General features: G+C 43.4%; 1 protein-coding gene and 1 non-coding gene across 12 annotated transcripts in view; both read left to right on the forward strand.

Moving 5' to 3' along the window:
- BMPR1B (bone morphogenetic protein receptor type 1B) overlaps positions 1–19,718 on the forward strand; it is a 519,526-nt gene that overhangs the window by 390,745 nt on the left and 109,063 nt on the right. The window lies entirely within an intron of this gene.
- Positions 18,776–18,937, forward strand: LOC112548115. The gene has a single exon (XR_003091931.1). It is a non-coding gene; the product is annotated as a U1 spliceosomal RNA (small nuclear RNA).

A 19,718-nucleotide genomic window follows, 5' to 3' on the forward strand; every position in this document is an offset into this window, starting at 1 on the left:
CAATATATGATTCTGTAGTTAAACATGCATCACAATGCTTACTCACATTGGAGGTGAATTAAGGCTGCACATACAGCTGAATTCAGCCTTTATTTTCCATCTGTTGAATGCTGGACTTTGTAACCAAGGCTCTGGAGTGGTCTGTTTCTCCTGCACATTTCTGCCGTGCTTAACTCCTTTCCCCCTTTGCCTACAATCTATTTCATACCAGTCTCTCACCCTCCTGGTCCTTGGTTCCAGTCCATTCTCCTCACCTAACAGATCTCAGTCTTTACTTCTTGTGCTTTCCATCCCAGTGACTTTTTTTCTTTCCTATCTCCAGTCATCTTCTCTCCCCATTCATTTGGTGTCTTGTCTCAGTATTTTTGACCAGACTATTCCCAGTCTACCTTTCTATTGAACTTCCTTCCAGCCGCCCTTCTATATCTGTCCCAGTTCCCCACACTTGGCTTCTCATCTACCCTCTCTTATTTCCATCCTGCCCCAGCTTTCTTAACACCTCCCAGTGCCTATTTTCCTTTCTTCTTCCCCCCCCCCCGACTTCTTGTCTCAGTATGCCTTCCCATCCCTTGCTCAAGGTATAGGTCTTATACCCTCTGCATTCAATTTGTGCAGCTTCATATTGCCCAGGAAAGGCAACAATTACTAAGGAAGCAGGAGAAGCAGAACAAGCTTTTTGTTCTTGAGTCTGGTGCCTGGTATGGCCTAAGGCAGCTGCAAGTTATAGTTGAAAGGAAAGTCCTTCTCGGCTTCAGGCAGCGATATAGCCAATGTGGGCAGAATTTTGAGGGAATTTAACTGCTAAAATCTAAGTATCTAATGAGCACTAGCAAACTGTGATTTTTCATACTTGTATTACTAGTCCAATTTGGGTGGATTTTCAAAGAAAAGGTAAAAGATATCTCTCTGGCACAAAGTCCACCCAGCCTTTGCCAGATTTCAAGTTTCTTCTCCAAAGCATGGGTCCAATAGAGAAAAGGTCACCAGAATGTTTTAACTAAGACTAAAGTGGAAATTTTCAGAACTGCCTAATATGCTAGGCACACTACATACTAATCTTTAAAACAAAAAACATCATATTGTGAGATGTACCTTGAAAAATCTGCTACCCAGAACCAGCGTCTATCAGTACAGTAGTAGTAATTTGAGCCTTATGGTACTGTGTGAACTACCTAGCTAAACAAGATAATGCCAGTTTTTCTCAAAGGTTGAAAATAATCCTCTAAAACAGCATGAAGATGATCTATGATTTGTAATAGTCAGTGTCTGGTTTTTGCAAATTGATTAATACTGGGCACATCAACATGAGATGCTTTGCTGCATAGCAGACTAATTTTCTGTGCAGTAAAGCCATCGTCATCTACACATGCGCAGGAATTGGGGCATATTAGACTAATTTACTGCATTGTCAAATAGTCCTGTCAGATACAAGTGGTATCTGGCAGCGCAGTAAATTACTGTGCTTAAACACACTTGTAGATGGTGACATACTCTGGGTCAAATTGAGCTGGAGTATATTTAGTCCCATGAATTGCATATGTAGATGCACCCACTGTCAAACCACAATAAGCTATAGAATCAGGATGTGTCAAATGGAAGCTTTTTGTTCCTTTCACTCTAACATCTCCAGGCTATCAGTTGTTTTATTAGAGGCTTCCAGATTTGATGAATGTGAAAGAAGAGAACAAGATATTTTTTATGTTGCTTCTAGTTCAGATATTGAAGGAAATGGGAAATCAGAAGTAAGCACAAGTTGTATCTGTACAGTGTTTTTAACTCAGCTGGACAGGGAGAAAATTCTTTCTGCTGTTCTGTACTCTCTTGTCCCTGATTCTGAGAGAGGAATTTGAAGTTAAGCAAAACATGGTCTCTTCTTGTCAGCAGCTAGGGGAATGTGGATTAAATTCTCTAAACAAAGCCCAGGATTGTTGTCAGATCTCTCTCTTCAAAAGCTTTCCTAAGCCAGTATAATGAAAATACAGGTTTTAGGCTGAGTGTTCCTCCAAAACACCTGTGTGTTCTTCCCAAAGCATAAAGTTGAATGCAGTGTCCTTCATGTAAAACACTTTAACAGGTTACCAGGAGCTTATTGTTTGGAATTTTCACTGAAACCTTTTAGATCAAAAAAAAATTCAAGATATTTCTGCAAAGCAGAAAACATGTGGGACCTAGATTGTAAGGGGCTGGAAGGGACCTTGCAAGATCATCGGGTGCAGCCCTTCTGCACTAGATACGTACAGGAGAGGTTTGCTGCAGAGCTGACTAATTAGCTCCGCAGTAAATGTCTCAGTATCTACACGTGCAGCCCTATTAGGCTGCAGTAAACTAATAAACTCTGCTAGAGGTTAGTACTTGTAAATAAAAGTACTGGGCCCCCTGCCAGTTAGGACTGCTCCGACTCAGCTCAATGTGCTGCATTCCTGGGTGCATGTTCAAACATGGATCTTGGGAGTAATAAGCTGTGGCTCAGTATGTGCCAGAGTTTATTGATGTGTGTTAATTGCATGTATAGATGTGCCCATGGTGTCTCTTTCCTTAAATTACTCAAGATAAGGCAGAAGATACCCCTTGGAAAATGGCAGCTCATAGGTTTCTTATTTTTTTTGCAAAGAACTCAAAAACAGGTCAAACTGTTTTAACTCTCAGGATTTTTATTTGAACTCTGGATTTATCTTGTGAATTTTGTTTGTGCAGCTAACATTGTCATGGCACCCTGGTTGAGAATCACTGCCTTAAATCCTTGAGAGTTGGTATGAATGACAAGTTACAAATAGCATTTTATTCCTCACTTTAAGAGAATTTTTTAAACCTTTGATTATACTGATTTACCTGCTTGGATATAACAGTTTGGTCCTTGGTAAGAGAAGGCTATCACTTGCTCAAGCATACCTAATGTGATTTACCTCTCTTAACTGTGCTTTCTGCCAGTCCCCTGTACTTGTCTTGCACTTATCTCTACTTTCCTACACACAATTTGTCCATGGTTACTATGACAGGTCCTGGTTTTTTTTAATTATATTTAAAAAAAAAGACCTTCTGCCTTCTCCTCAAAAGTCAACAGTTCAACACAGTATACAACACAGGACATCAATAATGCAAAGAATTCAAAAAATGTAAAGGAGAGGCAGCCGGAGGTGGGTAATCTAACAAACATCTGCCCATTTCATTGCTAGTGGAGCTTTGTCTACCATGCTTTTTTGCCTATACTATGTTTTAGAGTTCTCTACATACCTCTTTGGCTAGGGACAGTCATTACACATAAACAGGTTGAAGTGATCAGAAACTGGTTTAAATCTGTAACAGGACAGAAGTTCAGTGCACATAAACAAGTTTGAAAATGGCTGAAACCAGTTTGAGATAAACTAGGTTGAACGTAGTATCAGACTTAAATGATTTGGGTCAAACCGGTTTATGCAATGTCTGTCTCAGACACTTTCCTGGTTTAAGTTAAATCAGAGTCCCCCGGCATCCCAGCATGCTCTCTGGGCTAGGTGGGGCTCTCTGTTCCAAGGAGCTGGGCTGGCCCCTCCCTTCTGCTCCCTGGATGCAGCTCTGGCAGAGACTGCACATACAGTGGGGTCTGTCTGTCTTCCTCCTGCTCCTCCCCTCCCCTTTGCCTTACACAGACACCTCTCAGCATTAGCTAGCATACCGCATGCTGGCTGTGTCCGCGCTGTGGGAGACGGGACAAAGGCAGACAGGACTGTGTCAGTTTAGGGCTCTTTGGAAGTAATCAACAGGTAGTTGGTAATGTCCCTCTCTTACTTCCTTGGAAAAGCTGTTTAAGAAGAGTTTGAATTAATGGAGAGAGGCTGTTGTTTTCTTAATGAGCTGATTAAATACTGAGTTAGGGATGATAAACACTGTGTTAGTCCAGAGGGGAAATCTGTGCAGCTACAAACCAGTTTAGCCTAGCCAGGTTAGACTAACCTGCAAAGACTGAATCAATTCAGGCTCAGGCTTTTTGAGTGTCTGTCCCTTGCCTTTGTGTTTAACTGTAGTGTGTGAGAGGGGCTAGAGTAGATGTTTTTGTGGACTGTTTTAGACAAATGGTTGCATATGAATGCAAGGGACTGCACTTGATGGCCCAGAAGTCCCCTTTCAGTGTTATGTTCCTAACCCAATATGAGGCAGAAGCTAACTCTCACAAATAACCATGCATATGAGATGCTAGTAAATTTCATTGTTTATCAATATTTTGCTTCTAATTATTTAAATAATCAAACCAATTTGTGTCTTTTGACCTTCAAATTGTTATTTAAAGATCAGTCCTTTAAAAATACATAATTATTTATGGAATGGAGCACCTTCAAGGATAGCAATGCTTACAAATTCTGTTGAATGATCTAAATTCTGGGAACATCTGAAAAACAATATTTTGTCCTCCATTAAAAATATTATCCAAATGTCGACAAGAAATCTTATGTATTAAGGCATAGTGCTGGTTCCAACACAACTTTTTATACATCATCACAGACCTAGATTAACAGAGGAGTAAATCAGGCTCAACTTGTACCAAAAAGGAATTTAACGAACAAAGTTTATTTTGACTCTGCCAGTTGTTTGCTATTTTCCCTACTCTCAGGTTCCAAAGTTAAGGAAAAAACTAAATTTGCAATCTCTTATTTCCAGAAGTTAAGTACTTCAGTGCCTTTTCAGAAAAGGCAAGCAAATACTTTTTTACAAGATGTTTTTCTTAGAATTGTTTTAACTATTACTTCACCTTGCTTTTGCAGTGGCTGTGAGCTATACAGTGAATTAACTATTTGAGGCTTAGCTGCAGAGTACCACCCAAGTGAATTTTTTACTTAATCATTTATTTAACTTTGTATCTGAACACAATATAAAAGTCATACATTTTCCTAATTAGAAGGAATTAGAAGCAATTCACTATGCACATAGCAGTTTTGTGAACTAACTAACTAAATAAAGATGAGTCAAAACAAAGTGGAAATTGTTTTTGGATTTTTTTTTAAGTTTTCATTGCTGAGGTAAATGGAATTATTTTGCTTTGGAGTTATTTGGGGTGGGGGTCAAGGTTTGAATGAAGCTATTTGCTTAATTTGACTGCGACTTGAAAACAGCTTTGCCCCCACCCCTCCCAATGCATTTTTATCAGTTTATTCTTGTCAGAAATAATTTTGTATACCTTTGTCCCTAATCACCTATATTTTTAATATAAAATTAGATGCTTTGGAACTAGAACAGCATTGTTTGTAACAGTTACTGATAAAACTATTAAATAATATAGCAAGCAGATACAGTTATAAGATTGTTACTTTTGATATGCAAGTTACTCTTAGCCCCATGGTTGCAATAAACTCTATATTTTTAGTTTTTGGAAGTTATGATTTGTATACTTTAATTATGTTAGAATATCTGGCATGAAACTACTCAGAAGCCTGTTATCCTTGTACAGCATTCCTCAAACACAGGAAAAAGAAAAGGATATATGCAAACAGGAAAAATTCACCTTTAAATGGAAGCATAATGCGCTCAGTAGCCTAAAATTGAAACTTGAAATGAGGAATAATTTTATTATCACTGAGTAAATTAAGCAATGCAACTTCTCCTAATGACATAAGCATATTTAAGGCCAAGGTCATTCAGAATACCTTACAATCTTATGTGTTTTCCACTCTAAAAGAGGTGTAAGTTCACATGGAGTTTTATGTTTCTCTTTGAATGCAGCAAGATTTTATATCTTCCTCTTTTCTTTATTTTTAAGGAATTCTAGTAACTTTTTCCTATGGTTTTAGGGATTGTGCTACATGTTGCATTGGCTTGGAAATAGCTATAATTAGCTGCTGATATAGATATGACCTTTTTTAGTGCATCTTTTAAAGAAAGCATATGCCTGAATGTGTGTGTGTGTGTACACATGCAAATTTATGTATGAATGTACATTAATGTATGAGTTAGCATTGTCTATGTGTACACACAGAATGCATGGGGAAAATTAATAAAAAGCATACTGAGGTTACAAAGTCAAGAACTCAAAAGTTTGAAAATGCTGGTATTAAAATTGTTTCTGCAGCCTTCATTTGTCTCAATTATGTATATTTATTGTGATGCAGTATTTCAATTGTAAGAAATTTTTAATTTGACACAAATTATGTGTATTTCTCTAACCTGATAAGGGAAGAGAAAAGGAAATCAGTCTAATTGTTCGTGGTCTACCAGAATTATAAAAAAATGAAATCAGAATCTTATGACTGAACATGTTAGGCAATCTTAAATATAGGGGGCATATATAAAATGCAGATTAATTTTAGTATTGTATTAACATAAATTTTACACTTAATATATTGCATAGTGAACTAACATAGTGGACCTTTTGTGTTTCTTCAAGTTTAGAATTTTTAAATATGTAACTTTTAGCTTGCATTCACTTAGTATTTCATGTTTACTTGCCTTATTTGTATCAAATATGTGTAGCAAGTAATGAGAAATGTTGTGTGCTTAATATATCTGTATTCATGTCATACCAGTTATTAGAAGAATTTGAAGGTCAAATTGTGGGGTGAAGTAAACTGAAGAAAGAGTTTATTTTCATATTTGCTTATACTAGTAATGGTAGAGCAGTAGTTTTCAACTTTTTAGACTCAAGGCACCCCTTGGAAAATGTCAGCTCTAAATTTTCACTTGATTTTTGACTACATAGAAATAATAGAGTAATTATTTTCTAGCGCAAAGAACTCAGAAAAAACAAAACAGACTTTTAAGACTGTGAATTCCTATTTGAAGTTTCTGGGTTTAACTTTTGAATCATGTTTGCATATGTAACAGTGCTAATATTGCATGGGGCTCTGCAGCACCCCTGAAAGGATGTCATAGTAGTCCAAGGTGCCCCAGCAACCTGGATGAGAACCACTGGTCCAGACAATAAAGAAAACTACCTACAGATCTGAGTATGCAGGACAGCAATAACAGAGCTGTTTATATTTCAGCAACTGCATCATAGCAATAGGAAAAGGTAGAAACTTTTTATTTTAATGAAAGTTTAAATTATATAGCATTCTGAAATGCAACCCAAACTGGAAATATTCTAAGACTGAGTGATCTGCTATCTATGAATGTAACTTTTGGAAAGGGGCATATAGAGCATGTGGTGCAACACCACATATTACACAACTCATATTTTTTCCAGTTAAAAAGAAACTAGAAGATTTACTAATATGTTAAGGGCCTAGGGCTAGGGTTACCGTACATCCAGGCTTTCCCAGACATGCCCTCTTTTTGGGTCCTCCCATCTCCATCCAGGCAGCTTTTTGAAATCTGAACAAATGTCTGGGATTTTGCTGTGCTCCACTGGTGGGATCAGGGGGAGGATGATTAGAGGCAGGGGCACCATTTGTTTGTGCATATATACATGCATATGGCTGCCATGCAGCCAGGCAGGGTGGTGGGAGAAGCTTTGGCTGCTGGATGCAGGTAAATCTATGGGGAACTGGGATTGAGGGCCAGGGTTTGGGGACTGTCGGGGAGGACAGTGGAGGGGATGGGTATGTGAGGACGGTCGGGTGACTGTCAGTACTGGAGAATGGCGTCTAGGCATGAGGGCTGTGGCAGGGAGGAGGTGCCTGCCCCTCCAGCAGGGGAAGGGGGCAGGAGGGGCCTTCAGGGGCAGTGGGGAGCTGCACGGCTGGGCTAGTGGCACCAGGGGCCAGTGCCTATACTTGCAGGCTCAAGGCACCTGGGAAATGTTGCCTGGGTGGGGAGGGCATAACGAGGCCACCTGGCATGGCACAGGAGCCCCAGTCTCGGATGGAGGGTACTACAGGCGTCCCATCCTCCTCTCTCCAGCCCATGCTGGGGCTGGACTTGCTCTACTGCCACCCACATGAGCTGGAGCTGCCGCAGAATTTGACACAAATTATGTGTATTTCTCTAACCTGATAAGGGAAGAGAAAAGGAAATCAGTCTAATTGTTCGTGGTCTACCAGAATTATAAAAAAATGAAATCAGAATCTTATGACTGAACATGTTAGGCAATCTTAAATATAGGGGGCATATATAAAATGCAGATTAATTTTAGTATTGTATTAACATAAATTTTACACTTAATATATTGCATAGTGAACTAACATAGTGGACCTTTTGTGTTTCTTCAAGTTTAGAATTTTTAAATATGTAACTTTTAGCTTGCATTCACTTAGTATTTCATGTTTACTTGCCTTATTTGTATCAAATATGTGTAGCAAGTAATGAGAAATGTTGTGTGCTTAATATATCTGTATTCATGTCATACCAGTTATTAGAAGAATTTGAAGGTCAAATTGTGGGGTGAAGTAAACTGAAGAAAGAGTTTATTTTCATATTTGCTTATACTAGTAATGGTAGAGCAGTAGTTTTCAACTTTTTAGACTCAAGGCACCCCTTGGAAAATGTCAGCTCTAAATTTTCACTTGATTTTTGACTACATAGAAATAATAGAGTAATTATTTTCTAGCGCAAAGAACTCAGAAAAAACAAAACAGACTTTTAAGACTGTGAATTCCTATTTGAAGTTTCTGGGTTTAACTTTTGAATCATGTTTGCATATGTAACAGTGCTAATATTGCATGGGGCTCTGCAGCACCCCTGAAAGGATGTCATAGTAGTCCAAGGTGCCCCAGCAACCTGGATGAGAACCACTGGTCCAGACAATAAAGAAAACTACCTACAGATCTGAGTATGCAGGACAGCAATAACAGAGCTGTTTATATTTCAGCAACTGCATCATAGCAATAGGAAAAGGTAGAAACTTTTTATTTTAATGAAAGTTTAAATTATATAGCATTCTGAAATGCAACCCAAACTGGAAATATTCTAAGACTGAGTGATCTGCTATCTATGAATGTAACTTTTGGAAAGGGGCATATAGAGCATGTGGTGCAACACCACATATTACACAACTCATATTTTTTCCAGTTAAAAAGAAACTAGAAGATTTACTAATATGTTAAGGGCCTAGGGCTAGGGTTACCGTACATCCAGGCTTTCCCAGACATGCCCTCTTTTTGGGTCCTCCCATCTCCATCCAGGCAGCTTTTTGAAATCTGAACAAATGTCTGGGATTTTGCTGTGCTCCACTGGTGGGATCAGGGGGAGGATGATTAGAGGCAGGGGCACCATTTGTTTGTGCATATATACATGCATATGGCTGCCATGCAGCCAGGCAGGGTGGTGGGAGAAGCTTTGGCTGCTGGATGCAGGTAAATCTATGGGGAACTGGGATTGAGGGCCAGGGTTTGGGGACTGTCGGGGAGGACAGTGGAGGGGATGGGTATGTGAGGACGGTCGGGTGACTGTCAGTACTGGAGAATGGCGTCTAGGCATGAGGGCTGTGGCAGGGAGGAGGTGCCTGCCCCTCCAGCAGGGGAAGGGGGCAGGAGGGGCCTTCAGGGGCAGTGGGGAGCTGCACGGCTGGGCTAGTGGCACCAGGGGCCAGTGCCTATACTTGCAGGCTCAAGGCACCTGGGAAATGTTGCCTGGGTGGGGAGGGCATAACGAGGCCACCTGGCATGGCACAGGAGCCCCAGTCTCGGATGGAGGGTACTACAGGCGTCCCATCCTCCTCTCTCCAGCCCATGCTGGGGCTGGACTTGCTCTACTGCCACCCACATGAGCTGGAGCTGCCGCAGCCACTATGTTCTGGCCCAGTCAGGATGGGGGCACCTGGGGGCCCCCTACGGCAAGGCTGCAGGGAGTAGGTGGGTTGTGGGTTGAGAGTGATGGACAGCAGGGATAAGGGAGGCTTTGGGTAGGGAGTGAGGGGCACTGGGGGGTAGGTGCTGTGAGCTGGGAATGTGGGGCACTGGCAGCTCCAAGGGCTGTGGGTCAGGAGTGAGGGGCACCAGCATGGTTTGGGGGAGGGGCGGGGAACTGTGGGTAAGGGGAGGGGCAGCAGCAGGTCTAGGATTCTGCCAGTTTGGAATGAGGGGCAGCACCAGGGATGGGGGGCTGCAGGTTGGGAGTAAGGGGCACCAGTAGGGCTAGAGCAGGGCCAAGCAGTTTGTGACGGCCTGGCCTTGAACATCCGGTCACATGCGGCCTTGGCCTAGCTGGTCAGTGATGTTCGCCCTATCGTCTCCTGTAGGCTGTTGAGTAGATGTTTATTCCCAGAGCGGTCACCCCCAATCTCATCTGCCACGACTTTAAATGCTCTATCAGTGGTGGGGGGTCTGACCACTTGGGGTCCCTTGGCGGCAGGTGGTCCATCCGGCGGTAGTCTGCAGGGCTCCACCTCTCCTACACCCCGACCTCACACCAAGCCTCGGCAGATCACTATGTTTCTTTGGCCATACTCCCGACACCGTTGTGCCCCCCGTCTATGTTGGTCTGGATACCCCTGTCGCATCTGGAGTATTAGCTCCCAAAGGGTGCACTGCTTGAAGAGTCCTAGATTGCTTGTGGTATTTAACTTGGGTCACAGGGCCGATTCCCCTTCCTCAGGGCATGAAGCTTGACCCAGGTCCCAAGCCAAGATAGAGCTCAAAAGAGCTCTGCTACCGTCATCCCACCTATATCACCGGGCCCTACTCCTCAACCCCTCCAAAAAGGGGGAAACACAAATACCAATCAAAAAAATCCCACTATTGTTTCGATGGACCTGCGCGATCCCCTCCCGAGCCCTTCCGCCAGGGTTCCGGTACCTGACTCTCTAATAGTCTGTCAGGGGCTAAAGCCTACTTGTGGCCAGGGTAGCCCGTGGTCTCTCGCCTGGGTCGTTTCCCCCTTTTCCCAACCTTCTATGGATTACAGCCCTGCTCCTGGTTTCCTCCTTTAGTAGCGTCCCCCACTGGGTTCCTCGCAGCCCCTCTGGGGATGCCTGGTCGCTTCTCACACCCAGGATCGGCACCCCATCTCTTGTGACCTCGCTTCACTGCCCTACGTGCTGTTCCCGTCTAGCGCCTTCCGGAGGGAGCGTCTCTTCCACCTCTCCAGTGCCCTCTACACCATAACAGTTGGGATCGTTGAAAGTCACGTCTGGCTCTCCGGTTCTTCCGTTGCTGGTGCCGGCATCAGGGCCCCCTTCGGACTTCACGTTCCCTTTGACGCTGTCACCAATGTCAGGAACAGCTTCTACTTCCTTACTCCCTTTGCTGCTGTTGCTGGAGTAAAGAGCCACTTCTGGCTCCCTACTCCCTCCGTCGCTACTGCCAGAATAAGGAGCAGCCTCCGCAAGCTTTTTCCCCTGAAGGAACTCCCGGGAGGCACCCAGTAGTGGTGTCTTCACTGGCTCTGATCTTCCCTCCCCTCCACTTCACCGGTGGTTTGTTTTATTCACGCTGACCGGTGATTACCCATGACATCACCAGCCAGTCTCAGTTGTATAAAAGTGCGGCTCACGATCCGCGTGGGTTTCTTCTGTTTCAGCTGCGTCGTGGGTCCTGCTGCAGATGAGTACTTTCCTTGTTTATTGTCCATTTTCATTTTCTTTTCCTCAGGGGGTTCCCATCCCCGGGAGTCCCCATTTGTAATTTGGGGTTCTTTCTCCCACTCTCCCCTGGGACACAGTTATTTTGGGCGGAGGCCCGCTTACCGAGTTTTGGCAAGCTGTAGAGGGCCACATGGGTAGTCCCACCCCTTTACAGGTGCCCTGCCCCCTGGTCACCATTTTGGGACCGGAAGTCCCTCCCCTAATCTCTGACCTTTGACACCAGACATCCATCCCCTTGCATCTGGAAGTACTCCTTTGGGCAAGAGGGTTTGCCATCTTCGGACAGAAAAAAACAAAACAAATTGCATACTAAAAATCAAACACCCATAATAATATATTTTAATTTAATTTAAATAAAATATTTCTGCCCTGATTTGTGTGTGTTTGTGCGGTATATGTAGAAGTGATTGCATAATAGCTCAAAATGTAGTCTAACTCTTGTATAGTTTGTGTAGTGTGGTGGGATGGTAGGGGGTATCGGTGGGTGGGTGTGGGGTTTGTAGGGAGCTGTGGGTGGGTGGTTGTGTGTGTGTACAGTATTTGTGCGGTGTATGATGGTTTGTGGGAGGGGTTTGAGGGTATGTGGAGTGTGAGCCGCCTTGTGCACACCCCTTGTGAGCCAGTAAACAACTGCCCCCACCCCACAACAGCCCAGAGCCCAAGTGTGTTGCAGTGCCTTCATGCTACCACCAACAGCATGCAGCCCCAGAATGCGCCAAAAACGCTCTGCACTGCACTGCCACCCCTGAGCATACTGTGGTAGCAGTGGAGACCAGTGTGCACAACTGCGATTCTGCACACCTTGCACTAGCTATGCGTCCGCCCGTTGGGACTGAGCAGCAGCAACGGCAGCAGCAGCTGCTCGACAAACTGCTGCTTGGCGTGGGGGAAAGTGGCTTCTCTTCCTTGCTACTGCCAGGCAGTTTTTGCTGTGGCCACCTGGAGCCAGCGCCGCGCCGGCCTGCCTTGTGGATCCTTCACCGCCGCCTCTGGGCTGCCCAGGATGACAGCACTGACAGTGTGGAGCAGCTGCAGTGCAGCTCACAGGTGACGATAAAGGAGCCGCACAACAGCCTAGCAGACGTAGGCTCCAGGTGGCTGCAGTAAAAACTGCCCTGCAACAGTGAGGGGATGGGGCTGCTTTCCCCCATGCTGAGCAGCAGTTTCTGCCCAGGTGCAGCTGCCGCTGCTCGTCCCCAGTGGGCAAGCCTGGAGCCGGCACTGGGACCCAGGCTGAGCAGTGGCAGCGTGGGACAAACTGCTGCTCAGTGTAGCAGCGGCGTGGGATAAACTGCTGCTCCCCTTCCGGTGCCGGTGCTTTCTGGTGCAGCCACTCAGAGCCCATGCAGGACTGCCCTATGTCTGCTCTGCACTGCCACCGCTGCCCCACAGGGCAGCCCAATGTCAGCATTGACACGTTGGAGACACAAGACAGCCCTGTGCAGGCTGCAAGTGGCTGCACCAGCAAGTGCTGGCCATGGGGAGGGGGAGGGGCCACTTTCCCCCTATGCTGAGCAGCAGTTTGTTCTGCATCGCCACTGCTTAGCTCAGATGAGTGAGCACAGGGTGCACGGGGTTGGGACTGTGCACGCTGTCCCTGCCTGTACAATGGGGGGGGGGGGGGGGGGGGGGGGGGAGTGAGCGAGTGTGCAGGAGCCAGCAACAGCTGAACAGGAGTGCAGGACCCATGTCAGTGTCCTAGGGTCAGCGCTGGCAGGGCCCAGAATGGGGCAGCAGGAGTGTGGGGTCCCAACCAGCAGGGGCTCTATGGAGCCAGGCCACCTCCCCTCTCTCCCTGCTGGTGCAGCCCAGCCTGGCTCTGTAGACCCCTGCCAGCCTGCACCCCATGTTCCTGCTGCCCCGCTCTGGGCCCCACCAGTGCTGGCCCCGGGACACTGGTGCAGGCCCTGCATGCCTGCTCGCTTCCACTTATCCTGAGCCCTGCCACCACTTTCCTCACTTTCCTGCCTGCCAGCCAGCTGCTCTGCACCACATGGCTCCTGGCTGCATGGCCAAACTGCAGGACTCACAGGAGTCAGCCCAGCCCCAAGGACAGGGGTGATTGCCTGCAGTCCTCTCCCCACCCCCTTCTTACCTGAATTTCCCACTGAGGCACAGGGAGGCACAAACAACCTGAAGGTCCCAGGCCAGAAGCCTCTGTTAGGCAGGGGCTTCTGGCTGCGTGGGCCTTGCTGTTGCAGAATCCTGCTGTGGGTTCCCCTGGGTCCTACTGCCCCAGTCTCCTGTCATCTTTGACAGGCAGCCAGGGGCAGGGAAATATTTTTTTAGGGGCCCCACAGGCCTGATAGAATGGCCTGGCGGGCCGGATTTGGCCCACAGGCCATATTTTGCCCACCCCTGGGCTAGGAGCTGTGGTTTGGGAGTGAGGTGCCACCCCCACCAACAGATGTCCTCTTTTTTGGAATTGGAAATATGGTAACCCTACCTAGGGCTATATTATTCAGTTTAAGATCCAAGAAAAATATAACTTTATTGAGATGCACATTCATTTGCTATATTATAGATTATATATTAAAAAACACAACAAACTCGGCAAAAATAATCACAAGCTGTTGTTTCATTAGTTCTGTAATAATTAGAATTAAATGCATCTCTTTTGCAGAGTCATAAAGCAAAATTGAGCCTTCTTGAACATCTTGACAGTGCATCCAATGCTTCACTGAAAGTTATTTCCACACCTGAGTTATTATTTTATCTATAGGTAAAAAACAGTCGGTAGGGCTGTAAAATATGAAGTACATTACTAGGAACAACTAACAGAATTGCAGAAGAAAAGATAGCTTGATTAGTGAAACATCAAGGCCATTAAAAGGAGAGAGCGTCATTAAAACCTTTGGAGTGAAGTGTTTAAAAGATATTGGAAAGATTATAATGAGCCATGAAGTCAATTGACTCTCTGGCTGCTGCTACTGCCAGGCAGTTGGTTTAAACTTTGGGTGGACTATGACTCATAATGAGGGGGAGGGCAGGGGCGGAGGGGGAGAGTGAGTGAATTACACCACTGTTCCTGTAATTGTCAGCCCATGCTTCAGGATGGCAGAGGAAACTGAGCCCACTGGAAGATTAGATAATGACAGTAAATAATCCCTTGCTCTTAATTTACTAACATTGTAAAAATGAAAGGTGTCCTACTGTCATATAGACCAAGTCCCAGCAAGCACAGCTCCAAAAATGATTGGTGCTTTGGAGACGCCCTGTTCAGTGTTTCCCAGAGCATGGGCCATGCCCCTCTGAAGGGATGTGAGTGGTTAGTCAGAGATGGGAAAGGATGGGAGAGGGATAGAAAATACAAGTTTTCTACAGAGCTCAATTTTTAATTTTAGAAAGTTTTAGCTCTTAATGCCCAGTACATGAAGCAAGAGATTGAGATTGAGCCCTAGCTATAAAATGTAACTGCTCTTCCCTGCTGAAGTCCTGGAGCAGAATGATATAGTACTTTATGCAGGCAGGTGAATCAAGATCCAAGCTCATATCCACCACACTTTAGAAGAAATAATATATTCTCTCAGTGTTTTCTATCACACCCATTTTCACATGCCAGTACTGTCTCAGCCTGTTTCAATATATGATTGACATCTCCTGGAATAACACATTTGTTCTCAGTAGCAAGGACTAGACTCCTTGTAAATTATTGTTTGTTTTTACCAGACAGCAATCCATATTGAACCCTATTAAAGTCATGTGCTCAATTTTTTCGTAATTGCCCCCATTCAGAGAATGGCAGGCAGCCAATAAAGCACTAAGTGGAAGTTTCTGTTGGTCCACCTGTCTTTCTGTAGCTAACAAAGTGTGCCGGTTTTTGTCTTGTAGACATTACACAATTCATTGTCAAAGGAACTTGTTATATTTAGACTTGTAATAAATTAGCCTTGGACAACACCAAAGGCATTCAACTATGCGCCTTTGTACAGTAAGTCATGTATTTATTATACAGAGTGACACATTAATACTGTTTGGGTGGAGTGCTTATTCTTAAACTAGTGTAGGCAATTCTGGTTCTTGACCATATTCATCTGTTAAATATCTTAATTTAAAAAAGACAGCATTCTGGATAATATGTGTTTCATCTAGGGTGCCCACCAATCAAGAATTTGAGCGGCTAGAAGCCCAGAGGTCAAGAGTTTAAGGCCATAGCAGAAGTGCTCACGGCATAGCTCTGTCAGATTCCAGCAAATCTGCGAATTCTGCTAAATACCTTGTCACACGAGAGCTTGAGACAGAAAAGGAAAGCCTTGTATGAGATCTGGTTTATTAGCCTTGTTTTTTGTTTTTAAAGAATAAAAGTGTTAAGCATCCTACTCATCATCTTGGATATGGTGGCAGTGGATTCCTAAGCCCATAAGTAGTTTGTAGTTGAAGTAACACCTAGGTCAGAAAACGGACTCAAGAAGCAGAGATACAGATGATGTAGGAGGAAAATCACCTGCTTTTTATCAGTGTAATTTGTCTTGCAAGCTTCCCGGGCCTGCAAGCAGACTAGAAAAACAACAGTTGTTCTCTCCGTGGAATATGAGCACAAAACAGATATCCTTAACAGTCTGCAAAAGGAAGTGGTGCAGTGCTTTAATTGGAAATAATATTCAGAAGAGCTTTTTCAGTTATTTCTGTAGGTTTTCTGCCAGGAGTTAGTGGGTCATCTAAGTGACTTGAGAGAGGCCCTTAAGAAAATTACAGCAGGACAATCACAATCAGAAATGTGTCTGATTAGTTCAATAAAATCTACATGAAGTTCTGTCTAGCTACTTGCCTGAGCAGCACAGAAAGTTCTCTTCCATTTACATCTGCCACATCAAAATTTGCACAACAAGCAGAGGAAAGTGAGAAATCAGTCCCACTACTTTGTTCATCCTTAGACATCCAGTTGCTCAGGAGATGTTATTAAGGAACATATGCATATTAGTTCATTTGCACAGTCAGACAAAGCCCACCCAGCTGCCATCTTAATACTGAATCTGGATTCACTAAATAATTTATTTAAGAATTGTACCATATATTGAACCTGATTTTCATGTTCCCAAAACCCCCTTTAATATGTTCTGGATTTGCAGAGGGGTCTTATTACCAAATGAACTTAAAAGTGAATCAGGCCCATTGTATCTCATTTTAAATGATCACTGCCAATCTGTCTAAAGCCTTTCACACAACCTGTTGTAATAGGCTCTTCACAATAGCACTTGCTAAGATCTTTGTGTTGTTTTATCCATTCTAAAGTGAATTCCAGAGATTTGAGTTAAATACGTAGTATTCCTCATAGCAGATCTCACTGTTGCTAGGCAGATAAAAACATCCATACATTCATGAGCATATGTGCCATTGTCTATTCAGCCTGCAGAAGTTAGCAAAGAGCATTTGATTTGGAAATCTAGACTTCCATCAGTACATTAAAGATTTAGACAGAAACTACTGTTTATGAGAGTGAGCATACATAAGAGCTGAAAGCTCAAAGAATTAGAGTCCATGGTTTCTCTCCCAAAAGAATGTAATACATTTATGTAAACTTTTTATAATCATAAAGTGAGGCCTTTATCCTCTCAACAAAGAGTAACATTCTACCCTCAAACACACACGCTCCAATGTGTGTTGTAAGTAACTGAGGGCAGAGTTTTGCCTCTAGTCATTTCAAAAGTCCATGCTTTCATCCTTTCTTTCCCTCTGTGAATAAAGGCGAAGTTTCCAGTGACAGAAAGGTGGCATGAAAGGGGAAGAGAATCCTGACAGTTATGTCACCTCTGACCTCTAGAGCATGGAAAAAACCCTACCACCAGAAGCATTTACAATTAATCTGCTATTAAATAAAGTCCTTTTATCTAGTCATCCTTTGTTATCACTCTTCATAATGTGGGCAATACAAAAATAAAAATAAAAAAAGTTAATGGAAGTTATATTTATTTATTTATATTTATACATATATTAGTCTAAGCAAGTTTAATCATAAAAAATGTAATACCAGTCAATAAGTCCATGTCATGTAAACAGAGTTCCTTTACATGATTTTTAAAAACAGTAACTTCCATTAAATTAAATATGGATATATACATCATATCTAAGGTTTGGATTGGGATGGGCGAATGTGTTATATAGAGGTACTGTCTAAAGCTGTTTATTTTCTGATAGTGGTAGCTAGGTTCAGTGTCCTTCAGCAGCATTGTAGCATTTATTGGAGAATTCAAGTTCTTATTCAAACAAAATAAAGCAACCTGTAATCCACATCCACACCTATCTGATGTAAATGAGCCGGTTACATAATAAAGCTAATTGGCAGAACAACCATTTACTACTAGGAATAGTACACATTAATGTGAATAATTTTGTTAACTTCATTGGCAGTGAACTTTTCATTCAATAATTTTTTTTACATTCCATGTACAACATAGAGGGTGTTACCTTAGTGGTGTTTCAGAGCTTGATAGAATTACAGAACAAGTGAATGAAAGAATGCCTTAAATGCAATATATTTCAATCTTAATAAGGCATTTGATACTATCTTACAAAATCTTAATGATAAATTAAGTTCAAATTAACTTGAATATGAACTCTATCATGTGGACTGAAAGCTGGCTGATGGACTAGAAACAAAAGGTAATTATTAACAGCAATGTTCCATGTTGGGGCAGGTGGCTAGTTGGGTACTTAAGAGTTTAGTGTTGGGTCCTGTTTTAATTAGCTCCTTGATTAGCAATCTAGTAAAGGGAATAAATACCACATCGGTGAATTGATAGTTAAGCATTGTATTTTGAACATGAATAAAGATAACTCTAGTATAGAGACATGAGAAAATAAAGAAAAAGATTTGGTTTTAAAATGAAGTGTAATAAATACAGTAATAAAAAACTGCCTAATATTGGTGCACATTTTTCAACATGATATAGTAGTGAAAAAGGTGGATGCAGTTTTGGGTTGTATGCCAAGAGGGCTCACATTAAAAGAAAAAAAAAAAAGCTGGAAATTACTGTATTTACTCAAACATAAGACAAGGTCCCATACTGTACCCCCTCGCCCCCTCTGCCCCCAGTCTGTATATGGGAAAAAGCTCCTTGTCTTACATTCGCACGCAATGACACCACATTAAATACATTATCTCTCATTAAACTGCTGTCAAGGTTGCATGTGTTTGGTAATGGAAACCAACTATGAAGCTAATTACATGCAGTCAACACTGACCATGACTATAAGAAGCATGGCCCATATTGGGCAAACATACTGATGAGAACTTACCTCTTTTTTTTTTTTTTTGTCTCAAGGACAAATTAGTTTTGAATTCCAAATAGACTGAGCCGAGCTCAATTGTTCAAGTCTGTGTGGCTCTCCCACCAGGCAAATCTCCCTTCCAGAACCACCTGGCAGGGGAGATACTATGATCAACAGGTTTTTCCAGAATGAAGCCTGTCCATTGCACTCTGGGTAGGCTGACCCCTGTTCGTTTCCCAAATGTGAGAAACTTGACTACACAATTTTGTGGTAATGGGGGGACTGCATTTGTGCTTTCCCTCTGACTTGCTCCTTTGGCCTTTTAGCTAGGAGCAAGCAAGACTAGGAGGCATCTGAACTCCAGTGCCTTTGGGTTTGGGGCCTGCACATTGGATACCTGCCATGGATTTGGGGAGTGTCCAAAGTCCCAGGCTGATGGGAACTTGTGTGTGTGCACGCGCGCATGTCTCTCTTAAAAAACAGGCTGGTGTTCCCTCCGCAGGGAACTGGCACTGGGCCTGGATGTACCACAATACCAGGCAGGCACTGAGAGGACCAGAGCTAGTCCTTCCCCCTTCTCCCCCCTTGGTGCCAAAAGTGCTACATTTGATTATAGATAAAAAGGCTGAGATGCTGATGGGAACCTACCACAAGGACAGGTTAGTATGGCCCATCTGAATAAGATATATGGTAGTGCCCATTGTGCTCAGTCCCCCTCAGCACAGACTCCTTTTCAAGTCAGGGTGAGCCACTACATTGTAGGGATGTAAATATTATTAAAAAAATTATCCATTTAGCTCTTCTAATTATATTATTGAAAAGGTTAACCAAAACAACAGAATCTCAGACACAGCTGCTGCTGGGAGGTGTTCCGTGGGCCCTTTGATACAGGGTGTTGGAGGAGGCAGTGGCAAGCCCTTCCAAACAACACAGCTCAGATGAAGCCCCGTGCTGGGAGAGAGGGAGCAAGCACATGTGAAAGCTAATTGCTTAATTAATGAGTCATTAGGTTGCCCACTGTTTTCTTCTAAAATCTCATAAGCTGTGGGTGTTGTTCCCCCCTTGCCCCTGCCCCTTCCTCTTT

This window comes from Alligator sinensis, unplaced genomic scaffold, assembly GCF_000455745.1.
Source record: "Alligator sinensis unplaced genomic scaffold, ASM45574v1 scaffold525_1, whole genome shotgun sequence".
In the NCBI taxonomy this organism is placed as follows: Eukaryota; Metazoa; Chordata; order Crocodylia; family Alligatoridae; genus Alligator; species Alligator sinensis.